This window comes from Haliotis asinina, chromosome 9, assembly GCF_037392515.1.
Source record: "Haliotis asinina isolate JCU_RB_2024 chromosome 9, JCU_Hal_asi_v2, whole genome shotgun sequence".
Classification (NCBI taxonomy): Eukaryota; Metazoa; Mollusca; class Gastropoda; order Lepetellida; family Haliotidae; genus Haliotis; species Haliotis asinina.
The window spans coordinates 47083849-47099274 of record NC_090288.1 but is presented as its reverse complement, the minus strand read 5'-3'; the positions used below and the strand labels follow the sequence as shown (position 1 = coordinate 47099274).

Below are 15426 nucleotides of genomic sequence, written 5' to 3'. Positions count from 1 at the left end.
CTGGTCCAGACTCGATTGTTTACAGACCGCCGCCATATAGCTGGAATATTGCTGAGTGTGGCGTAAAACTAAACTCACTCACTTAAGACACACATACTTACACACGCAGGCACTGGGATACAAGCGGCTCCAGCGTTCTCTCGTCCACCGGAGACATGAGTTTGATTCCCCACACGGGTGATAAAAAAGACGAATACCACTTGGCATACCGCCATGGCCTTGTGCAGCCGCTGGCAAGTTAAGGTGACCATTGAGCCCCTCGAATCTTGGTGAAGACAGCCTCCTCCTCCTCATTTATTTATTTAATATAGATATATGCATTTAAAATCCAACCATTGTATTGCTCTTCTTCTTGAATGTAGAGACCAGGGTATGACGTTCAGGGTAAAGATTTATTTCGTAAGAATATTATTTCGCTCTAACACTGTATTCCGTGTATTTGATAGCGAAGATCATACTTTGTAACAAACACCGAAAATGCGTTGTTGGGTGTCCATTCGTTGGTCAAAGAATCAAACAACAATAAAAATGTATTGTTATATTCAGTGAAGTTCTTCATTTAACGCAGAACATGTGAATGTCCGAGTTAGAATTGGTCTTCAAGCGGGGACTAATGGGATCGGGTGGTCACACACTATGCACTGACTACTAACAGCCAATTTGGTGACTACAGTGAGTGTGAGAGTTTAGTTTTACGCCACACTCAGCAATAGTCCAGCTATATGGCGGCGGTCTGTAAATAATCGAGGCTGGACCAGACAATCCAGTGATCGACAGCATGAACATCGATCTGCGCAATTTCGAACTGATAACATGTGTCAACCAAGTCAGTGAGCCTGACCACCCGATCCCGTTAGTTGCCTCCTACGACATGCATAGTCGGCTTTCATAGCAAGCATGGGTTGCTGAAGGCCTATTCTACCCCGGACTTTCACGGGTCGGTGACTACAGTATCAAATAATACATTGGGGTACAACTGTAAAACGTATATCCCAGCAAAATCACTGATCATATATCATGTTCTAAACATCAACGTTACACCAGAGAATATCCACTCGCAAATATCTCTCGAAATTGTCGCCCCGAGAGAACATCTAAGTCCCTAACAAATTGAACTTACTGTTTTTTTAAATGCAGTATCGTTGTAATTTATTAAATCCATCGCTAGATTGTCAAGGATTGCCGACAGCTGAGGGATGGTGTAAAAGCAGCTAGGATCGAAGCAGCCAGCGAAAGTAATGTAAATCCCCACAGTCCCTAGAATAGTGACCTACTTTCAGTTTCGGATAATGTATGGCCCATGTTTAACATTGTATTGTCTTCTTCAAATAAAATGTTTCAGCTTAACATGCTAGTTTTATAGTCATATCACTCTTGCATTTTTACTGCAACAAGTTTTACTCTTCAACTTGTTTTCATGTTTATAGTGAGTGAGTTAATGATTAACATGACATCGGGAATATTTCAGCCATATCGTGACGAGAACATCATCTTTATAGTATAAATAGTTTTTGTCACGATATGGCTTGGATATTTCAAATGTGGCGTTAATTTTTGACTCACTCTCTCACTCGGTCAAATCTATGTGGCAAGACATGAAAATATTGATGAGTATATGAATGGGTTACTGACAAATTTAACTGGAAATCAGGTACCGCCACTCACACAACAGAAACATCGTGGTCTGTAATGATGAAAAGCCTATTTGTAGGCAGCCATTTTGCTGCGTTGAAATATGTAAATCACTTGCATCCTCTAAAGTGCACAAACAAATAAGAAATCCGAAACAGGAACGGATGATTTATTGTTGGACAGTTTAAAACCAGAACTCCTTATTTGTTCTGGAACTTTGCACAGAGTGCCCGGCATCGTCAGAATGCTCGAACCAGGTACTGCCAGCTGTCGCATCACTTGGTACACTTCTCGTCTTGGCTGTCATCGCCCATCTGACATCCATTATTTACATCAGAAGGTAAGAAGAAAATAATATATGTAGAAATGATATTTACTGTTCCAAGTGTTGGAGCCATGGCTCGCTAAATACAGTGTGTATTCCCAATGCAGGATATTAACTATCCCAAAACACACGAATGTGATAACCTATTTATCATACAGTGTCATTCTTACTTTAAAACTTGAAAAAAATGCGATTTCATTTGCCACAGATCATGAAACTAAACTTGAGATGCGCCTGCATATCTATGACGTCACAAATATGTGCATAGTAATATGTGACGTCACAAGCTCGGTGACGCAGTTTTCTACTGATCACTCATTTGACTGCGTTACGTTACGTAGTTTCCAGTCAGCTTTTATGTTAAAGAGCGTATTATTGTCAACAAATATTAACTTAGTTTGAAAAATGACAAAAACCACGTGTGGAATTTGGGTTCAGTTAAACGTTTCAACAATAATTCTAGTGTTCGCGAGGCATTTTGCAAGCGCACTTGTCAACTGACAAAGTGTCAAACAGTTCATTCGAGAGTTTCCTGGCTGCTGTCTGAGTTAATGATTGAAAGACGCCTGTGTTTCGGTGCTGGTGAAGTCGCAATCAGCCCCGTCTATCATTACGAAACAACAATTCTCTCTCACCAAGGCACTCACAGTACCGTGACCACGGCCGTCATTCTGGACATGATCGCCGATAGATGGGTGTGACGCCATGTTTGTTTACAGTGTGGAAGTAATCCCTAAAATTTGCATATGACTTCTCTAATTTGTATCGGTATCCGCATATGACCCCAACGGATACCGAAAATATCCGCAGGCTTTATCCTGCCGAGATCACTACCCTTTGTATGATATATATATATCTGCTCTCGTGTGATGTTTGACTATTTCCAAATGTTCTTGTTTTGATTTGTAACAAATGTATCAGCATGATAACACGTTGTTTTCTATAATATTTCACGTTTCTCAATGACGCTTCTTTGAATTTTATTTGCATATTTTCTAACCTGTGGCCAGGGAGCAAAAAGTATTTCGTTCAAACATTACCAGTAGTATGTATTTGGAACGTATTTTCATTTTGTGGTATTTAAAAGACAGTTCGCCAGATGTGTACGTTAACAAAATGGGGACCGGCAGTGGAACCAGGTTTCAAATGAACCCCTGCATCTCGTGCATGTCGAAAAGGGGAACTTAAAACGCATCCAAACTAAACTTTGCACAAAACTGTGGTGAATTGTGGTGTACCATTCATGATCGTAATACTGCGAGGCTGGTCTTATTACAAGACATATCATAGACGTAATACGTTTAAAGTTTTAAGTTGGCACTGGTCTCGGTTAGTGACTGGCTTCATTTTTGCATTACAAAACCTGTGTAGAGTGTACCTTTTAACAGGCATTGATATTGATGTTTTGCTTGTACTGAGGAGTTACCTTTGTTGCTAAGACCAGCCTCGTGTAAACATGTCAGCTTGCAGATACATATAAATGATATATATTTGATGTATGGACATTGTTGCGTTGACGCAAAGAATAAAATGTCCTCATCCATAAATGTGCCGTCTTTTTACTGTCTCTCCATAAATGTGCCGTCTTTTTACTGTCTCTCCAGTTTCTTTTCGAGTATAGTCGCCGAAAGGAGACAGATTTTTGGGAAGAAGAGTATATTTGTTAAAGTGGATTGTAAGTGGATTGGGATTGTCAGTACATAAGTCATTTGTTTAAGTGGATTGTAAGTGGATTGGGATTGGTAGCACATGAGTCATTTGTTTAAGTGGATAGTAAGAATTTGCAAATGCTAAAAGAGTTGTAGTTGATATCCAATGGTATCACTAATGTATGTCTCCAAAGTGAGTAAGTGAGTCTGGGTTTACACCATTTTGCACAATATTCCACCAATGTCACGACGAGGGACACGAGAAATGGGCTTCTCTTTGTACCCGGGTCTTATTAGGTATGTCAAATTCGTCTTAGTCAAAAGAAATATTGCCGATGTAACAATAACTATTAACCCACTTACTCACTCACCCAATACCCACCCACTCATTCATTTATATTGCCTCTCTGTGCCTACAGCGCCACCAGTGTACGGTGCATGTCCTCTTGAGCATTTGCTATGTGTTACGAAAGAAAGAAACAGAACGCACTGGTGAAATTAGAATATAATACTAAGTTCCGTACGGTGAAGTCAGTTTGGCTGACGCAAGAATCAAACTATGCATGGTGATAGTTACATGTCCTGTATACACAATGGCAAAGCTCGTTGTCCTATCATAAATATAAGACACGCACCTCAAAGACGGGACTTTCCAATCAGTATATGACGTAGTTATCCTGGACTGTCATCATTGTTTATACCACTGAATACGAATTAGGATTCTGCCCTTTGGAATTCTCCGTAGAAAGCCATTGGTGTTTGAATTTTGAAAGCAAACCAGCAGGGAAACGACTTCTGTATGTTGTAGCGTTGGCACGTTAAAACAACGTTCTCGGTGAATAATAAGAAATATGTGAAGGCGAAATATTTCGAAATGTTCCGATTGGTGTCAAATTCCATAGAATCACCACCAAGTCAAATTTAAATCTCCGTTTGTAGTATGTGCCTCCCCATACGATCACACCATCGACTCCATTGATTTGTCCAAAACAGTTCGCTGACAAATGTCTATTCAACGTCAACGTCAACGTCAACGTCAGTGGACGCGCCGTCGTCCGTCTTAACTGTGGACAAAACTCGTAATTCGTCATCAAAACAGACTGGCAGCCAGTGCGTTGCCAGAGTTTTGTATTGTGTTACTCCATAGTATAGGTTCCACTACACTATATCAACATCACATGCTCCCCGAGCGGACAGAGGCCTGTGACAGCTGTAATTGGATGTAATAGTGTAAGATGTTTATGTGTTTTAAAAGCACATCCACCCTGTTATTAAAACTGACCACAATTTTAAGCATTTAGTGCTGTCATATTTATCACCATCGGTTATGTTTATGTGTCTACATATATTTTGAAGTAGGTGACATTTGGTGTGGAGATGGGGGTTGATGTGTTCCGCCTCCTGTGCTGGGAAAAATGGCAGGACAAGTTGGCCACAGCTTGTGTTTTATTGTAGCTTAGAGGCCAGACTGTGCCCATGTTTACATGGAATGGCTGTTGATAGCCTGTATGAGTTTTAAGAAGATATATCGTTACTATAGAAGTCTTCGGGAAGACGTTTGGTGTCGTGTAACCTGTAAGTCGTCGTCGACTCAGACGTAATGTGTGTGTATGTGTGTATGTGTGCGTGCGTGTTTGTGTTTGTGTGTGTGTTAGTGTTTGAGTGCCTGTGTTTGTTTAGGGTGTGTGAGTAAGGGTGTGGAGTCTCTCAGTATATATTGTTCATTTTGTTTTTCATTTTTCTGCACTATATTGGAAAGAATGCATCTAGGGTACGACAGAGAAGTTTATACCTTTACACTCATGCGTAGCAAAGCAGTTTCGCAGTTGTATAACTGCAGTTGTATAATAGGCATTTCAACTGGTAGCAGCTAAACCAGCTGATGTTTGCACAAAGTATGACAAGACTGCGGCCATGTCCCTATGATGTTTTTTTAAATACATGTTTAACTGAAACAACTTCCTGATAGCCGGATATAATAGTAATATATCGGTGTTCAGAAAGGCGAATGTGGACTGTTTATGTGAGAGGTGTGCAGCGTAGAGACATGTTTCTGCTATAATCAGTCCTGTGTATGAAGATCTTCTTGTGCTTATATATGGGTATCGGAACCAACGAGTGATAACGTCCTGTTAATGTTCTTTGGTCCGTGTTACAAAACGATCGTTGCGCTACGTTTGTCGTAAGTCTATGCTAAAGTATGGGAGTTGCGATCACCATAGCGCTACGGCCGCTTTGTGAAAGTATCACCTGTTACTTATGCATCACGTTATTATGAGCACATATACGTGTCTTCGTACACTATGTTTCATAAACGAGAATGACTCTTAGTCCATGAGTGGGCAGTGGGGTTGCCTGGATAAAAGGTGTCCCCCAGCGTGATATTGCTGGATATTGCTAAAACTTACTCACCCACCCATTTAGTCTTTGAAGACATTTTTTAAAAAATGAAACTTTATGCGGACATGTTTTTATCATGGACAAGTGGTGAAACTGTGATTATTTTACCATGTTAATACTTGAAACGTATAACAAGCCATATAAATGAATGCCAACTTTAACGTGCCAAAGCAGATGATAGATGTTAACCACTGTCAGTATGAACAGTACCTGATGACATATTGTTAGATGATATATTTTTTCAAGCAAGCAGACCAGGTCTTGGCTATGTCTTTCAGCAAATGTGAAAGCATAATCATATATTTTACTACAAATCTCAAAGTCCTGGCGCAGATAGATGTAATGTTGTACACAATAGGGCTTAATGCGGAGTCAGCAAAAACATTTCATAATCACATTGTACCTTCCTCACACAAACCTGAACGACGTACACGGTATATCGTTTTCCAGTAAACATAAGCTTGAATTCAAATTTCTCTCTACCTTCCACGGATGACCTCAACCCAAGGAGGATAACACAGTGTGTGTATTTAGGCATACCATGTCTGTCGAACTTAATATCAAAATTAGCACAATGTATAATCGTAACATGTAACCTAATATACTGTAACGAAGTAAGTACGAGCGCTACGACAAATACTACGAGATGTTTGGCTTACGAGAGCTTTGTGAAACGGGGCCCAGGATGTAATATCAACTTTAACCGTCAGTACACTACCTAACTGGAAAGATGAGCGTTAGTTCTATGAGGTTTTACACGTACATGATAATGTCGCTTTTTATGTGTATCGTATTCATCATAGCTGTGTCAAAAGTTTAGATTCACTTAAAACACTCACACAAAACAGTGAGTAAACATTATGTGTTGGCCAGGATTCCGGGTGTTATTGAGTATTTGAAGCAATGGAATACACTTGGAACAAACATGTTGTTTATCAACATTGTGAACAAAAAAGTAAACTAAATGGTTTTCCTGTCTGCTGTCGTTTACATCGAGTACTGGTAGCCTGCGACCTCGTTGTATCGCGGTACTTAGCATACCCGTAATCGTCAACAGAATTTGGAACTTATATGGCTTATTTCATAATGAAATCCGATTAACATGACATGTAATCAGTGCATTTGTGAAGAAAATATTATTTTAGGTTTGGTAGTATTTCAGCGAGAGCCATTAGACGAATGAAGCCGGTTAATATTTACCAAAGGAGATGACTCATCGTATCGTAAACACTAAAACTCGGATTGCAAGGTGAAATAGGGGAAAAATGAAATTTCTTTAGTCACCTCAATGTGAAAACGGTCGAGATATGTTTTTGCTATCCAAGTTGAACAAAACTGTGTCCATAACGAAACATTATCCCGGGAAACCACCATACTTCCAAAATAGAATGCACAAATGGTCAATCAAATTAGTTTCACAGTCATTTAGAGAATTTATTCACAATGTGGACAGAGAAATTTACTGTGTGATGCCAGTGCAAAATGACAAATGAGTCCAGTGCTGACACTTGTCACAGTGAGCCCACTTCACTAAGACAAGATAGGGGTGGGACCTCATGGCTGGAGGACTGTTCTTACCACAAACACAATTTTCATAGTCATCATCAGATGCATGGGAAGAATTGCTGGGGTCCGAATCATCTACATGGTATACCGATGGGCCGGGCTGTGGACTGGAAGTAGAAGTGTTTGGTACAGCTATTGAAGGTTTGGTTTTCTTTACTGGAGGAACATTTTTTTCTTCTGGGTGTTGTTGTTGATTTCATGATGTTTACATTTTTCTGTTTGAGCAGGTTTCGTCCAAGATATGGTGGTACAAATCTCTTCTGTTTCGGTTTGGTGGTAACTGAAGTAATTTTCCTCTCCTCAAAGAACTTGTGTGCTCTCTGTGAAAATTATGATGGATTAGTAGCTGATGCCTGTGATGATGACGGTGGCATGTTAGCTGATGCCTGCACCTCATTTTCTTTATTCTGATTCTGATTCTGATCTTGTACAGCAGTATAGATATTAGCCGGTGAGACCAACACCACATGATATGCATGATTTCAGAGAGGGAAGATGCCAGATTTTCTGAATGTTGAAGAGCTCTTTCAAGTATGGTTTAGCTAGCTGTGAGCTTGGCAGCTTCGTACTTTGTGATCTTCATTCCTGGATTCTGTTGAAGAAAGAGCTGGCATTCTCTGTTGTACATACATTTAAAGCGTCCAAATACAGCAACATCCAGTGGTTGTGTGATGTGGCTTGTGTGAGGTGGCAGCATGAAGAAAATGATGTTGTGCATTTTCCCCCATTCCACAAGCGTCAAAGACACATGTGATCTATGGCGGTCAAAGAGAAAAAGAGTCTTGGGTCCTGACGGATCTGCCGAAATACCAGCATACTTAATGAAGTGTTTGGTCAGATAGTTCTGAAATATATTTGTGTAGGACCAGCCACTCGTTGACATGCAACCAGAGGAACCTGATGGAGCACCTTTTAATAACCCATCATTCCGTCTTTTTCCAGGAAATAAATTATACGGGTGGGGTGGGGGAATGGTGTGTGTGTAATTTCCTACAGCATTACCTCCTCCAAGATGGTTACTGTAGAGGACCTTGGTGACGTTACAGCCTGTGGTTGACATGTAGCATCACATACAATCTTGGGTGGTGCGTGTTTAGTTGTCACACCCGTTTCATCCAAGTTAAAGACACGTTCAGGCTTGTCATGTAAACCATGAAGCGTCATGATGGTGGTCAGCTCTCTGAAGTATGCAGAGAGGACTTCTTTAGATGCATATTGAGCTCGCAACATTGAGAGTTTGTGAGGCTTCGCCAATTTCAAGTCAGGCCAGCGTCTCAGGAAACCATAAAACCAGTTGTCACTCAAAGGTTTGTCAGTTGGTGTTTTTTCACCTTGAGTGACTGCGAAGTCTGCAGCAAGATATTGTGCATTAGGTTTGGTGTACCCATAGCCTATGGAAGATATGTATTTAACATGTTCAACTAACTTTCTCCTCTTGCAGTTGGCTATGCACCAACTGCAACATTACCCCTTGTTCTGTCCCGGAGAGTTGACTCCGGAACACCATACTGGCGTGCAGCACGATAAACTGACATCCCAGTCTGGGTGGCAGTAAATGCTTGTTGCAAACTAACAGGATCATACTGTTGTCTTGCCCTAGCAGGAAAATTGAGTTTTCTCTTAGTTTTGCAAAAATCCTGAAAAAAAAAATTAAAATTGAAATTATTATTTAAAAAAACATTTCTTTTTAAAAATATTTGAATAAAAAAGAGAAAGAATATTTGAGAAAATTTAATATCTTAAAAGTATTTAATTTTCATTTTAATGTTCTTTATGTTTCATATATTGTTTGATTTTATACTTTAGGCATTTCAATGCAAAATATGATGTTAAATAATGACAGCATATGAATAAGTAACCATGTGTACAATAGTACAATAAAATTCTCTCTTACTTTCTGTTTTGTTTGAGTGTGCAAATTCTTTTTCATTGATCAGGGATCATTTCACATTTTCTTTCCTTATTTGAATTACAACTTTTGGCAGATTAATATGGCTCCTAACGTCACTTACGTTACCTTATATGGCATCAACAAGATGCAGGCGACCAAGTTCAGATCAAGTGGGAAGGGTAATAAACGACACACGTAAATATTATTGCAGGTATTTCATGCATGGGGTTGAAACAGATTCCAAAAGATTCCTGAATTTAATGTTAATATTTCTCCTGGATAATACTTACGAAGATTTGATACATCGTGGTTGTTTCCAAAATGTCCACAAGCCACTGACGTCTGACTGCCGATTTACATATGCAAATGACCGCTAGGAGGCGTGTCTCGAGCAGAAAACCGGAAATACCTCTTGCCGCGATACCATGAATGCCGCGAGGTGCGAGTATACAGCAGTGAAGTGTCATCAGCTGGCCGTTTCTTCTGGTTTCCATGGCGGCATCTGGATCTGCTCATTTGTGACGTCATTCTGACTTTCCGTCACAATGCTGTGATGTACTGTAAGTCCCCATGGTCCCGACTTCCATGTATGGTGACCTACCTTCAGTTGTTGGCAATCTTTTTATATTGTGTTGTCTTCTGTAGATAAATGTGTTGGATTTCCAGACTAGTTTCATGTCTGTATATGTGCTCCTAGTTGTGCTACTGTCCTTCTATTACATGGTTATAAAATTTGACTTTATAAACATATAACTGTTTTTGTCACGATATAGCTGAACCAGTGTGACTCACTCACGTACTCACTCACTCACTGTGCTCTGAGGGCGGTTGTAACGATCTATTAAAATGCATTGTTAGTGTCAGATTCCCGGGTGTGTGCAAGTCCTTGATAACTGTACCTTGCAATCCAGGGAGCAGTTAAGCATTATTTAATGCTCAGTCCCCGACTCCCCGTCTTGATTACTAAAGTCATTGAAAATTGCTCATTGAGTCTAGATCAGACAATCCTGTGATCAACATCACGAGCATCGATCTGCGCACTTGGAAACCACCTGGGGGAATATTAAGTCCAATAACCCGTTTGTCATAGGTTGCAGCCCTGTGGCGGTGGAGGAAGGGATCCTGGTGGTTGAGGGCAATAGCAGTCTGAACCCGTTCGTTTTGCCTAACACACCACTTTGCAGTTGGCCCTGACTCTACCTAGACTGGCTAACAATCGGCGGGTCACGCTATGCCCAGTGCATTGTATTTGATATTACAGAAACTCCATTTTTACAAATGATCTTAATAAGGGTATTGATCAAATTATCTCAATGAAATTAAATATATTTAAAAAATCAACAAATGGTGTATTTACCTAGAGTCGTATGTCCATGTGGCTCATGGGTCAAGCAGTTGCAGAGCGAATTACTTTGAACATTACACTTACTATGTGTTCATTGTATACTGAGTCAAAAAAGAAGCTTCACAAGAACAAGAGATGGTAAGATGGTTACATTGTTATTATTTCATTGCTGAGATCTGTGTGATGTACTCGATACACTGACAGTGCCACAATCAGTTCCATTAGGCTACACCGCCGTTCTAAAACATGGGTATACAGAATGTCAAGTCACAATATGGACGTCGAGAATGGAGATTATTGGTAACTCGCACCCGATTTCGAATGGTCTGTGAGGACAGTCGATCTCTAAACCTCTTAGCCCTGGTTCGTGTTGCCGTAGAAATCTGTTTGACGGTCTTCTGCCAGTGACGTCACACGTGGACGACCGATCAGAAATGGTGCCAGTCTGTTGTAGACGACCCTGCAAGTCATACATAGTATGACGGCTGCATCCCATTGCTCTTGCGACGTCAATAACTGATCTTCCCGCTCGCAACATGCTAACGGCACGCTCACGTTGCACATTTGACAATCGTGGCATTTAAAGTACCGTTAGAACTGTGGTTTAAAGGTGTTTTTTCAATTCTTGAGGCCAGTGCAAACAAATGCAAATGAATAAAACTTCGATGCTAAGATCACATGATCGACTGCACGTACAAAACCTGGTTTGCCACTAACGTCATTTGCACGACGAATGGATGGGTTTGAGTGGACTTTGCTAACATCGAAAGATAGGGATCCCATTTCGGAGACATAGATGCATCGTCAGAGAAAAATTATTCATTATCTTTGAAAATGACATTTTGTGAAGTTTCTTTCTTATGTCCATGTTATAAACAATCGGCTATTTCGCGAGATTATCCATGAGAAAGTCATCAAGTTAAAAACGTTTTGCACAACTTCCTAAAGCAATTTAAAATTAAACTATGCTTTTGGGGAAATGCTGTTATCCAGACGTGTTCTTGTTATCATTGATGTCGACTACTCTCTATTAGGTGATGATGGTCTTCTTCCTTAAACACTTACATCTACGTCGTAATGAGACATTAGCGAGCGACTGAGTGAGTGAGTTAATATTTAACGTCACATCAGCAATATTTCAGCCATACCGTAACGACAACATATTTTGACATTGAAATTGAATATGTGTAAAATAGAGAAAAAACCTGTCGTCAAATGACAGTAAAACAACTAGAATATCACAATGACAATTAAAACTAATATTGAAAGATAAAACTGATATCACTGTTGGGGCAGCTGTGACGAGAACCATTAATATTATACATAATAGTGAATGGTAAAAAATCTGTCAGCGAAGGACAGTAAAACAGCTAGATCATCACAGATAGATATTTAAAACTAGTAAGTAAATCTAAAACAGATTAACTACAGATGATGATACAATATGAAAATGGGCTATAAACCGCCAACAACTGAAGGTAGATCACCATACCAAGGTCCATGGGACTTACAGTACCTTTGCTACCTGCATGGACCCTAGTTGGATTTACATCATCCCTTCAGCCGCTGGCGATTGTAGGGAAGTTCAGCCAAAATTTTAAAAAAAGAGATATACTGCGTTTAATATAGGGTAAGCGAAAATTAAACTGAAGGTTTTGAGACTTACCTACCCTTTCAGGACAATAATTACTTCCCCCATCACCCCGAGTTGGCAAGGAGCAGGTGGTAATCCCCCCTCGTACCCATGGTCGGTCCGATGCACAGAGAAATTATGGAATATTGAATAGTAAGTACATTTAAATATATATCTAGGTTTTTAATGCTTGCGTTGAATCACCATTCTAATGACAATATCAAGCGAAATCTGGCAGGTAAAAAAGTTGTTAAACGTATGTCTTAGTGACAGAAAGAATGTTCAACCTGATGATTAAGATCATTGTCGTTGAATGCTATAATTTTAAGATTTCGTTTTTGTCAATAGTAGCACATATTTAAACAGAAAGCGGGTCGATAACAAGGGCGATGACAGGAAATATACTATATCCATAACAAAGTGATAAACGTCAAAAATGGAAGTTAAAAATGTTACTATAACAAGCATAACATAATTTCTTTTTCCTGATCTCGTCAAGTGCCGACTGTCACTGTAGGAGCGCTACTGCCTGTGCCGTGTTCCCCTTTACTCCCTGTAAACAGGTCGGTCATCCAGATAAATGTCACGAAGGATGCTACGTTTCCTATTGCCAGAAAGGTTAGTAGAGGGCATTCTCACCTTCTTTATCGATGTGTAAGATCGAACTCATTCCAACTGAATAATGGAAGTTCAATCACAGTAGAAATCTCCTCGTTGTATCAGTGGTATTTTCCACAGTATTTTCTAATGTAAACGCCCTAATGTAAACAGATTCCAGCATTTGAACATCCATAAATCATGTTAAAGGTACATGTGAACGGAAAAGAATATCAAGTACCATGCTCCGAATAGTTTCACTGTTTAGGCATGTATACATATATGTATATGTTGTATATATGTTTACATATACCTGTATCACGGACATGTCAGAAATGCCAAGACACCTTCGACACTTGCTATGTTAGAACAAAACCATTAGGTCACACGCGATACGTCACATTATAATAAAATATGATACAGTAATGCGTGTACTGTCACCTGTTTCAATGACACTTTGTCACGAAACAATAAACATGTGCTTTTAGTGCATCTGTGATTTGTAATTTGAATACATTCATGAGCTTAACACTCTGTGTTTTCGCCATATGTCTTGCTGGTCACTGACCATGACCACGGAAAGCGAAGTAGAGATGTTGGATCCTTATACTCATGTAATATATCATTATCATTGTCTCACTATTCAGTTATGTTTTATTTACAGCTTGTAAGTCGTTTGCGGTGTCAGGGATTTCGGTTGTCGTCACGTAAAGTGTCCAGACCACCTTTAACATTGCCGTACAAGTTGCCGAATGAGTGAGTGCGAATGAGTTTAGTTTTACGCCCAACTCATCAATATTACAGCTATATGGCGGCTGTCTGTAAAGAATCGAGTCTGGACCAGACAATCCAGTGACCAACAGCATGAGCATCGATCAGCGTAATTGGGAACCGCTGACATGTGGGTCAACCAAGTCAGCGAGCCTGACCACCCAATCCCGTTGGTCGCGTCTCACGACAAGCATGGTCGCTCATTATGGCAAGCATGGGTTGCTGAAGGCCTGTTCTACCTCGGACCTTTACGGGTCACAAGTCGCTGAAAGGTGCACGTATTCCGTAGTGTCGGGAACAGCAATTACAAGTTACAAGGAATGCAAGGGTTGATGGGATAGCCTAGTGTTCGCCAAAGCTGAAGACCCGGATTCGATGGCCCACATTGGTACATTGTGCAAAGCCCATGTCCGTTGTCCCCAGCAGTGATAATGCTGAAATATTGCTACTACTCATCATATTATGAGTATAATATTATTCACTCCTTCGTGCATGCAAACCAGCTACTGTTGAAAATTCTGTAACATATCGAGGCTCAGTGTTTGCAAAACTTTAATTTGCTAGCTGGCCATCAGGGCCTGCGGGCGTTACATTCTACAAGCCCTGAATGAAATCTGCAGGTCCATTTGTTTAAGTAGCATCATGGACGGATACCGAAGGATAATAAAAACAGATTAATTCTGGGGATTCCACGTGACTTGAAAAGACAAAACAAAATGACAGACAGGATAAAAGGGCCTGCAAACATTTGAAACTGCCGGCCCGATACAATATTACCCAGCACTGGGCATCCGAACCGGCGATTATTTCGAACGCTGTCGAGGCTGTTGAGTAGCCTAGTGGTTAAAGCGGCAGCTCGTCGCACTGAAGACCCGGGTTTGATATTCCGCACGTGGGTACAGTATGTGAAACCCATTTCTGGTTTCACATTGCTGACACTGCTGTAATATTGCTAAAGCGACTAAGACCATGCTCATACTCTGACTCCATATCTACCAGAATACAAAAGTACACATAAATATTAATATGAATCAAATTAGACCTTGGCAGTTACCCCTCAGCCAATGTGCTTGTTAGTTTATAACGAATTAAACAACTAGCCTCCCCCACAGCTATTAAAGTGTATGTCTTTACTCTGTTACTTGAGACCTCAATTATTCAAACCCGTTCATTTCTGTCACAAGGTCATCTTATGGTTTTACTGTCTCGGTGTAAATGTACGACAGGGAATGTAGCTGGATAGGGTTCTCGCCCGGGGAGCTGAGATGATATCTTTCAAGCGGACGATCTGTACATGGCTTTCGACATATTGACGTAGAACACAAATGACAATGCGTGACAGTAGCTATGTCACCACTGTAATAGATCCGATCAGGTGTTTGCTACCAAGCAATGTTATCTGCTGTAAACATTAATGCATACGTTATCTGATTGAAACGTTAATACATACGTTATATGATTATCGCAGCATATGAAGTGGGGCATAACCCCCAAAATTACCCTATGTTGAAGGATCACACATCGTCAAGTCAAAAATAACATTAAACCACGTACAAGGTAACCTGCAAAGCAGGATGTAATATTATCTTGAAAGGACTGTTTAAATATCTCTGTGTT

At 40.2% G+C, this 15426-nt stretch overlaps 1 pseudogene; it reads right to left on the bottom strand.

Moving 5' to 3' along the window:
* Positions 1–8016: 8016 nt before the first annotated feature.
* On the bottom strand, positions 8017–9991 carry LOC137297295 (uncharacterized; annotated as a pseudogene).
* Positions 9992–15426: the final 5435 nt, after the last annotated feature.